General features: G+C 38.5%; 1 pseudogene; it reads left to right on the top strand.

Moving 5' to 3' along the window:
• The first annotated feature begins 301 nt into the window (after nt 1–301).
• On the top strand, nt 302–648 carry LOC133242903 (large ribosomal subunit protein P2-like; annotated as a pseudogene).
• Nucleotides 649–11,295: the final 10,647 nt, after the last annotated feature.

Below are 11,295 nucleotides of genomic sequence, written 5' to 3'. Positions count from 1 at the left end.
GATGTCTGCATTTGGATGTTTAAGAAACATGCCTAACTAGTGTGTGGAAAGTTGAACTCCTGATATGCAATGCCCCCAAACTTGACCCACTCATAATACACCCCATCTTATTTGATGACCACACCGTCCCCTCTGTTGCTCATAATAAAAACCTGGATTCATCCTTCATTCTTCTTTTTCTCTTATACACAGTGGTCCCTGGAGCCTGTTTCAACTAACATATACGAGCCAATTATGGCCTTCCTTTCCATCCCTGAAGCCGCCGAGGCCACACGCGCTAGGCTGCCCTGCCGCTGCTGAGATGCGTTAAGTCAGCTTCTATTTGTTGGCCGCCCTCGGGGGCAATTCCTCTCTCAGGGCCAAGGAAATCAAAAAGATCCTGAATGGCATCGGCACTGAGGCAGACAATGACCAGCTCAATAAGGTCATCAGTGAGCTGAACAGAAAGAACATTGAGGAGTCATTACCCAGGATATTGGCAAGCTGGCCAGTGTGCCTGCTGGTGGGGCTGTGGCTGTCTCTGATACCCCAGGATCTGCAGCACCTGCTGCAGGTTCTGCTCCAGCCACAGCAGAGGAGAAGAAGGAGGAGAAGAAGGAAGAGTCAGAGTAGTCAGACGACGACACGGGGTTTGGCTTGTTTGACTAGAGTCCCACTCCTGCAAATAAAATCCTTTTTATGTTAAAAAAAAAAAAAGAAAAAAAAAGCCAATTGTGCACTTCTTTTCCCAACTCTGTGTTCATACCTTAGGTACTTACAAGAGGTCCTGACACATAGTATGTATACCATTGTTGTTGTTTGGTCACTAAGTTGTGTCTGACTCTTTGTGACCCCACCAGGCTCCTCTGTCCATGGGATTTCCCAGACAAGAATACTGTATTGCTACCTTGAGAAAGAAAAACAGAGCTGGAGGAATCAGGCTCCCTGACTTCAGGTTATACTAAAAAGCTACAGTCATCAGAACAGTATGGTATTGGCACAAAAGCAGACTAATAGATCAATGGAACAGGATAGAAAACCCAGAGATAAATCCACACACTTATGATCACCTGATCTATGATAAAGGAGGCCAGAATATACAATGGAGCAAAGATAGCCTCTTTAATAAGTGCTGGTTGAAAAACTGAACAGCTATATCAGATCAGATCAGATCAGTCGCTTAGTCGTGTCTGACTCTTTGCGACCCCATGAGTCGCAGCATGCCAGGCCTCCTTCCCCATCACCAACTCCTGGAGTTCACTCAGACTCACGTCCATGGAGTCAGTGATGCCATCCATCCATCTCATCCTCTGTCGTCCCCTTCTCCTCCTGCCCCCAATCCCTCCCAGCATCAGAGTCTTTTCCAATGAGTCAGCTCTTCGCATGAGGTGGCCAAAGTACTGCAGTTTCAGCTTTAGCATCATTCCTTCCAAAGAACACCCAGGGCTGATCTCCTTCAGAATGGACTAGTTGGATCTCCTTGCAGTCCAAGGGACTCTCAAGAGTCTTCTCCAACACCACAGTTCAAAAGCATCAATTCTTCAGCGCTCAGCCTTCTTCACAGTCCAACTCTCACATCCATACATGACCACAGGAAAAACCATAGCCTTGACTAGAGGAACCGTTGTTGGCAAAGTCATGTCTCTGCTTTTGAATATGCTATCTAGGTTGGTCATAACTTTCCTTCCAAGGAGTAAGCGTCTTTTAATTTCATGGCTACAATCACCATCTGCAGTGATTTTGGAGCCCAGAAAAATAAAGTCTGACACTGTTTCCACTGTTTCCCCATCTATTTCCCATGAAGTGATGGGATGCCATGATCTTTGTTTTCTGAATGTTGAGCTTTAAGCCAACTTTTTCACTCTCTACTTTCACCTTCATCAAGAGGCTTTTAGTTCCTCTTCACTTTCTGCTATAAGGGTGGTGTCATCTGCATATCTGAGGTTATTGATATTTCTCCCAGCAATATGTAAGAGTGAAATTAGAACAGTCTCCAACATCATAGACAAAAATAAATTCAAAATGGATTAAAGACCTAAATGTAATGCCAGATACTGTAAAACTCTTAGAGGAAAATAGGCAGAACACTTGCTGACATAAACTACAGCAAGATCTTTTGTGACCCACCACCTAGAGTAGTAAAAATAAAAACAAAAACAAACAAACAGGAGCTAATTAAACTTAAAAGCTTTTGCACAGCAAAGGAAACCATAAACTAAATGAAAAGACAACCAACAGAATGGGAGAAAATATCTGCAAACAAAGTGACTGACAAGGGATTCATCTCCAAAACATACAAACAGCTCATACAGCTCAGTAATAACAACAACAAAAAAAAAAAATCAAAAATTTGATAGAAGATCTAAACAGACATTTCTCCAAAGAAGATATACAAATGGACAAAAAACTCATGAAAAGATGCTCAGCATCACTAATTATTAGAGAAATACAAATCAAAAATCAAAACCACAGTGAGTTTTTTGATGATGGCCATTCTGACTACCTCACACTGGTCAGAATGGCCATCATCCGAAAACCTAGAAACGGGACTTCCTTGGTTGTCCAGTGGTTAAGAATTCACCTGCCAATGCAGGGGATGTGGGTTTGATCCTTGGTTTAGGAAGAACCCACATGCAGTGCAGCAACTAAGCCCATATACCACAATAACAGAGCCCGTACACTAGAGCCTGTGAGCCACAACTACTGAGTCTGTGTGCCTAGAGCTATATTCTGCAACAAGAGAAACCACCACAATGAGAAGCCCATGCACTGCAACAAAGAGTAGCCCTCACTTGCTCCAACTAGAGAAAGCCTACATGCAACAAGGAAGAACTGGCATAGCCAAAAAAAAAAAAAAAATCTACAAACAATAAATGCTTTAGAGGGTGTGGAGAAAAGAGAACCTTTCTAGACTGTTGATGGGAAAGAAAATTGGTGCAGCCACTATGGAGAATGGTATGAAGGTTCCTTAAAAAACTAAAAATAGAGTTACCGTATTATCCAGCAACTCTGCTCCTGGGCATATATCCAGAGAAAACCATAATTTGAAAAGATACATGCACCCCAATGTTCACTGCAACACTATTTATAATAGCCAGGACATGGAAGAAACCTAAATGTCCAACAGAGGACTGGATGGATAAAGACAATGTGGTATATATATATGATGGAATATTACTCAGCCATAAAAGGAATAAAATAATTGTCACTTACAGTAATACAGATGGACCCAGAGATTGTCATACTGAGTGAAGCAAGTCAGGGAGACAAAGACAAATATTGAATGATATTGCTTATATGTGGAATCTAAAAAAATGGTACAAATGAACATACTTACAAAAGAGAAATAGAGTTCAGTTCAGTTCAGTTGCTCAGTTGTGTCCGACTCTTTGCGACCCCATGGACTGCAGCACACCAAGCCTCCCTGTCCTTCACCAACTCCCAGAGTTTACCCAAACTCATGTCCATTGAGTCGATGATGCCATCCAACCATCTCATCCTCTGTTGTCCCCTTCTCCTCCTGCCCTCAATCTTTCCCAGCATCAGGGTCTCTTCAAATGAGTCAGTTCTTCGCATCAGGTAGCCAAAGTATTGGAGCTTCAGCTTCAACATCAGTCCTTCCAATGAACACTCAGGACTGATCTCCTTTAGGATGGACTGGTTGGATCTCCTTGCAACCCAAGGGACTTGCAAGAGTTTTCTCCAACACCACAGTTCAAAAGCATCAATTCTTCTGCACTCAGCTTTCTTCATAGTCCAACTCTCACATTCATACATGACTAACGGAAAAACCATAGCCTTGACTAGATGGACCTTTGTCGGCAAAGTAATGTCTCTGCTTTTTAATATGCTGTCTAGGTTGGTCATAACTTTCCTTCCAAGGAGTAAGCGTCTTTTAATTTCATGGCTGCAGTGCCCATCTGCAGGGATTTTGGAGCACCCAAAAATAAAGTCTGACACTGTTTCCACTGTTTCCCCACCTATTTGCCATGAACTGATGGAACCAGATGCCATGATCTTAGTTTTCTGAATGTTGAGCTTTAAGCCAACTTTTTCACTCTCTTCTTTCACTTTCATCAAGAGGCTCTTTAGTTCTTCACTTTCTGCCATAAGGGTTTTGTCATGTGCATATCTGAGGCTATTGATATTTCTCCCAGCAATCTAGAGTCCATCTTCTGCTTCATCCAGCCCAGAGTTTCTCATGATGTACTCTGCATAGAAGTTAAATAAGCAGGGTGACAATATACAGCCTTGACGTACTCCTTTTCCTATTTGGAACCAGTCTGTTGTTCCATGTCTAGTTCTAACTGTTGCTTCCTGACCTGCATACACATTTCTCAAGAGACAGGTCAAGTGGTCTGGTATTCCCATCTCTTTCAGAATTTTCCACAGTTTGTTGTGAAATAGAGTTACAGGTGTAGAAAACAATCTTATGGTTACCAGGGGCAGAAAGTGGAGAAGGAAAAATTGGGAGATTAGGATTGATACATACACACTACTATATATAAAATAGATAACTAATAAGGACCTATTGTAGAGTATAGGGAACTCTACTCAATAGTCTATAATGACCTATATGAGGAAAGAGTTTAAAAAGAGTGGTTTTTATACACACACATAGACACATATGTATATAACTGATTCACTGTGCTGTATAGCAGAAAGTAACAAAACATTGTAATTTAACTCTACTCCAGTAAAAAAAAAAAATACATTGCCTGTTTAATTCTTCCAGTTGCACTGTAGTTGATTTTCTTCTGGTTATAATCAATTAAAATTAAAGTTCATAGTTTCTGTTTTAAATATCAGCAGTTGATAGTGTTAGATGGTAGAATTGGAGTTCCTTTAAAACACTTTTTTCCTCTCCCCAAATTTCTTTCTAATAACACTTATTAACTTTTAATTAGACATTTATGATTTTTATAATTTTAAGTAATATAATTTTAAACAAAAAGCCAATTTGATTAAATCAAATATATACATACATATCAATAAGAAATCAAAATTTAGTTTTTTTGTCCCTTCAGATTTTATCTAATAAAGAGGCTCTTTCACCCAAGAGCTTTACTTTGTTTAAGGGTAGATAGAAATTGGTTTTTGGTAGAAAAGCCTAGAAGTTTCCTTCTTGTTACTGGAGCTATTTAGAGCCACAAACTGCTAAAATGAGCTCATTTACTTTAACATCATCCTCCAGATGGGGAGAGCTGGGGCAGTATGCAACAACAGCAACAGCTGCTGCTGTTCCTAGTAACAATGGAAGGAAGAAGGGCCTTTCTTTTGGCCTCTCCCATCTCTCCTTCCAGTTTTTTAAGGCCTCAAACTCAGCCCTACTTGAGGTGAAATGCTCAGGGCCTTGAACTTAGCAAATCAAGGCTAAAGGGCTACACTGTTATGAGTCCCAGAGGTATTTGTTTCTTAACATTCTCTTCTTTCTTTATTTATAGTTTATAGCCTGCTGACTCCAGAAAGAGGACTTAAGATGCAGTATTTCATAGATCAGGAACTCCAGAGGCTCAAAGGAATGCACTTCCAATGTGGAAATTTCTGGCCTTTGCATGAGGGAGGTATTTGGGAGTAAGTCATACCACATAGGTAGCTGTTGGCCTTCCAGGTCATCAAAACTAACCCTGGGAATATTTTTTAAAAATATAAAAAGTACTTGGAAAGTTACTGCAGGAAAACAGCAAAATCCACAGAGTAATCATGTACAATGCTTGCTCTCCAACATGCCCACCCATAGCTCTACCCAACTCTTGATTTTCTACTTTTTGCTTCCACATTTAGTTCTGACACAAAATGCTTTAGGAATGAATCTTATCTTTCGCTCTGCTTCTAATCTGGACCCTTGCACTTATCTTTAAGGGTCATACATGTCCATGTTTGATCCCTATGATTATAAAAATTCACTCTGAGGGGTTGGAGACTGACAGGCAGAGGTAACACATAGATGTATAAGCCTGCAGGCCAATAGGAAGCAAAACCTACTCAAGTAGTGCCTTGGAAAAATACTTGCCCTGCAAACAGGTTTTATTTACCATTTGAAACATGCAGAACCTAAAAATTAGTTTTATTGTTATTTTGTTGTTTTATGTCCCACAAATAGCTTAGTGTTGAGAAAAAAAAAATCTGTTTCTTTCTAAAATTTAACCTGAAATTAGCTTGGCTCTCTTAACAAGGACTGACAAAATGTTGGGTTGTGGAAGCAGAGAAGTCAGTATAAATTAGCAGAGTCAGTGGGCCAGGAGAGAGCTGAGGCCTGACTGGGTGCAGATCCCAGGTAAAGATGTATTAGCTGGTCTAGATGTGAAGAAAGCCTGAATCTGCTCTATACCAACTTTTATAAACACAGAAGAGTTGAGATATTAGCTTATAAAAAGTATTCCTCTGGGTTTAACCAAAGAAGTATTTTGAAAAAAGGAATATATCAAATGGCAATTTAAATACTTCAAGTTTTTAGAAATCTCTCAACATTAATCTTGTATTTAATGTTCATAAATGATTTAATGTTCTAGTTAGTATAATTTTCCATGAATTGCTAAAAAAAAGTTTTCCTTTGATCCAGATTCCTGCATACAAGAAATGTATATAAATTGGCAGTTGTTCATTTCACAATAAGAAATACTTTTTTGAAGATGTCCTGAGAAGCTACAAGATGCTGAATCTAAAATAAACTGTGTTCAGTGCAATGTTACTGTTATTGTTGTTGGATACTTCTAATTATTGGAGGGTTCTTTGGTAATTTAATTCTAATACATACACTATTTATGTATGAGATACACAGTAACCTAAAGAGAATCAAACATCCCTGAATTCTATAATTTTGTCATTTAAAGAATGCTATATAAATGGCATCATATAGTGTTAGCATTTTGGGATTGGCTTTTTCTACTCAGCCTAATTCCCAGGAAATTCATCTGGGTTGGTACATATAGCTATAGTTTGTTCTCTTTATCTATGACTCTATTTCTGTTTTGCTATGTTTGTTCATTTGTTTTTTAGATTCCACATATAAGTAAAATGATACAATATTTGTCTTTCTTGGTCTGACTTATTTTACTTAGCATAATACCCTCTAAGTCTATTCATGTTGTTACAAATCATAAGATCTCATTCATTTTCATGGCTGAGTAATATTCCTGTGTGTGTGTGTGTGATTTTATCATCTCTCTATAAACACTTAGGTTACTTCTGTATCTTGGCTACTATAAATAAAATTGCAGTGAACACTGGGATGCACATATCTTTTTAAACTAATTTTTCTTCAGATATACACTCAGAGGTGGAATTGCTGGATTGTACAGTAGTTCTATTTTTCACTTTTTGAGGAACCTCCATATTGTTTTCTTTTTAAAAATATTTATTTTTGGCTGCATTGGGTCTTCATTGCTGCATGGGGATTTTCTCTAGTTACAGAGAGTGGGGGCTACTCTCTAATTAAGGTGGGTGGGCTTCTCATTGCAGTGGCTTCTCTTGTTGTAGAGCATGGGCTTTAGGGTACACGGCTTTGGTAGTTGCTGCATGTGGGCTCAGGAGTTGTGGCTCACGGGCTCCAGAGCACAGGCTCAGTAGTTGTGGTGCACGGGCTCATTTGCCCCACAGCATGTGGGATCTTCCCAGACCAGGGACTGAATGAGTGTCCCCCACATTGCAAGGTAGATTCTTAATCACTGAACCACCATGTAAGCCTCATACTGTTTTCAATAGTAGCTGTACCAATTTACATTCCCACTAACAGTACAGTACATGAGGGATCCCTTTACTTCACACCTCGCCAACACGTTATTTGTTGTCTTTTTGGTAATAGCCATTCTGACAGGTGTGAGGCAATATTTCATTGTGGTTTTGATTTGCGTTTCCCTGATGGTTAGTGATGCTGAAATCTTTTCATGTGCCAGTGGGCCATGTGTATATCTTCTATGGAAAAATACCTATGCATGTCCTCTCCAACTTTTTTAATCACATTTTTAAAAATACTGAGTTGTTTGAGTTCTTTATATATTTTGGATATTACCCCTTATCAGATATATCATTTGCAAATATCTTCTCCCATCAGTAGAGAGCCTCTTTGTTTTGTTGATAGTTTCCTTTACTGTACAAAGCCTTTCGGTTTGACATAGTCCCATGTATTTATTTTTGCTTTTGTTGCTTTTGACTGAGGAGACATACCCAAAGAAAATACCACTATGACCAAAGTCAAAGAGCATATTGCCTGTTGTCCTCTAGGGTTTTTATGCTTTCAGGTCTCACGTTTAAGTCTTGAATCAATTTTGAGTTTATTTTTGTATATGGTGTGAGAAAGTAGTCTAGTTTGACTCATTTGCACATTGTTGCTGTTCATTCACTAAATCATTTTTGACTCCTTGCAACCCTATGCACAGAAGCACCCCAGCGTTCCCTGTCCTTCACTATCTCCTGGAGGTTGCTCAAACTCATGTCCCTTGAATTGGTGATGCCATCCAACTATCTCATTCTTTGTTGCTCCCTTTTCCTCCTGCCCTAAATTTCCCCCAGCATCAGGGTCTTTTCCAATGAGCTGGCTCTTCATATCAGGTGGCCAAAGTATTGGAGATTCAGTTTCAGCAACAGTTCTTCCAATGAACCTTCAAGGTTGATTTCCTTTAGGATTGACAGGTTTGATCTCCTTGCTGTCCAAGGGACTTTCAGGAGTCTTCTCCAGCACCACAGTCCAAAAGCATCAATTCTTTAGTGCTCAGGCTTCTTTATGGTCCAACTCTCACATCTGTACATGACTAATGGAAAAACCATAGCTTTGACTATATGGACCTTTGTCAGCAAAGTGATGTCTCTGCTTTTTAATATGCTGTCTGGGTTTGTCATAGCTTTGCTTCCAAGGAGCAAGCATCTTTTAATCTCGTGGCTGCAGTCACTGTCTGCAGTAATTTTGGAGCCCAAGAAAATAAAATCTGCCACTGTTTCCATTTTTTCCCCATATTTGCCATGGAGTGATGGGACTGAATGCCATGATCTTCATTTTTTGAATGTTGAATTTTAAGCCACTTTTTTTCACTGTGGCTGTCTAGCTTTCCCAGTACCATTGTGTATTCCTGCCTCCTTTGAAAGAAATCCTTTTTAAAAATACATTTCTGGATTTGATTTGTTGATGTTATCTTTAAGATTTTTGCAACCAAATTCATGGAAGACATTTGCATATAGTCTTCTTTTTCTTTTTTTTCCTTTCTCCTTCCTTTCTTTTCTTTCTTTACTTGCTTCCACACATCCATCCATTCTTTCTTTTTTTTTTTTAATTACTTTCGTCTGGTTTTGATGTGAGAGTAATGCCAGCCTCATAAAATGAAATGTAAAGCATTCCTTTCTTCTTTATTTTTAGAAAAGTTTATATAAACTGGTGCTAATTCTTCTTTAAGTATTTGGTAGAATTCTCCAACGAAACCATCTGGGCCTGGAGATGTCTTTTATAGGAGATTTTAAATGATGAATTCATTTCTTTAATGACTATAGGACTATTAAGATTATTTAATCTTGCTTTGATTTGGTAATTTCTAGTTTCTGTAAGAATTGGTCTATTTTTCCCTAAGTTTTAGAATTTGTTTATGTGTACAAACTTCTATGTAGTATTCTCTGCTGGATCTACAGTGATATCCCCTGTTTCATTCCTGATATTGGTGATTTTTGTCTTCTCTCTTTCAATCATTATCAGTCTTGCTAGAGGTTTATCAATTTTACTGATTTTTTCCCCTAAAAACCAGCTCTTTGTTTCATTAATTTTCTCTATTGTTTTCCTGTTTTCCATTTCATTGATTTCTAGTCATAATTATTATTTACTTCCTTCTTCTTGCTTTGGGTTTATTTTGCTCTTTTTTAGTAGCTCCTGAGGTAGGAAAGAAGATTACTGATTTGAGACTTGTCCTCTTTTCTAATATTAATAGAACCATTCAGTGGTATAAATTTCTCTCTCATCACCACTTTAACTATGGCATACATATTTTTGGTTTTTTATGTTTTCATTTGCAACAAGTTCTATGTATTTTTAAAAATTTCTTTGAGACTTCTTTTTAATTCATGGATTACTTAGAAGTATGGACTTACTCTGCCTTGTCATAAATGGTTGAAGTGGAAGTTCAGTTGCCCCCTTGACCCTGCTGACACTTTCCTAGCAAAAATGGAACACCAACTCTTACTGCCTTGTTGTCTTTGAGTGGATGTGTAATTGCAGCTTCCCCCAAACCTTACTGACACTAGGGAGAGGGGAAGCCAAGGGATGATTTACAATGATTTGTTGTTGTAGGATGAGAACAATAGCTCACCTCCCAGCTGGACTCCAGTGAAACTCAGTTGGAGTGGTATGATTTCTCTGTTGGTGTTTAACTGGAGTAGGGAGGTTACTGCTAAAAAGGTTTTCTGTTGCTAGGTTGCCCCTTTTCTCAATCCTTTGGGAAACTGTAATAGGCTTTTCTTGGAGCTTTTTTGTCTGTGCCTGTTGGTGGTTCAGGTTAGAGGCTTCTATATCATCTGAGATATATGGGAGACAATAAGAAAGCCCAGGGAACTTCACCACTGTCTTTATTTCAGCCCTAAGTCCTTAGGCAATATGCCTTCTTTTTTCCACCTTTTAGTCTTCCTATGTTTGTTTGTTATGTTACATCCAGGGATTTTTAGGCATAACAGAGAGGACCTGGGAGGAATGGGACTATCCCATCTTGACTGGAACCACAAATCTATAATAAGTTTTTGATGAAGTGAAGTGTTAGTCACTCAGTCATGTTTGATTCTTTGTGACCCCATGGACTGTAGCCTGCCAGGTTCCTCTGTCCTTGGAATTCTCCAGGCAAGAATACTGGAGTGAGCAGCCATTCCCTTCTCCAGGGGATCTTCCCAACTCAGGGATCGAACCAAGGTTTCCTGCATTGCAGGTGGATTCTTTACTGTTGGAGCAACCACGGAAGCCCTCAAAGGTTCTAGTACATGAAAAGTTGGGAGACATTACTGTAGTATATTGTCAGATGTTTTCCCTGTGTATAGATTTTTGTGTATTTTTCTTTAAAAATTATTTGATTAGACTACATATATGACTTTTATATGTCCTTTTAATATTATAACAAGTAATTTTCAATTCTTTCATAATCTCATAAGCATAATGTTAATGGCTGATTGAATCATCCTTCTAGTATAGCTACATAGGTTGTTTCTACTTTTTTACCATTACAAATAACATTATAATAAATGTATATAAACAAAGAGCTTTTCTTTAGTTCAGGTTATTTTCTTGGTTTATATGCCTATAACTTAAATTGTTATGTTAAGGCATAAACATTAAAGTCAATTGGCATAATAAAT

This window comes from Bos javanicus, chromosome X, assembly GCF_032452875.1.
Source record: "Bos javanicus breed banteng chromosome X, ARS-OSU_banteng_1.0, whole genome shotgun sequence".
NCBI lineage: Eukaryota > Metazoa > Chordata > Mammalia > Artiodactyla > Bovidae > Bos > Bos javanicus.
This window is presented reverse-complemented; position numbering and strand designations above follow the sequence as displayed.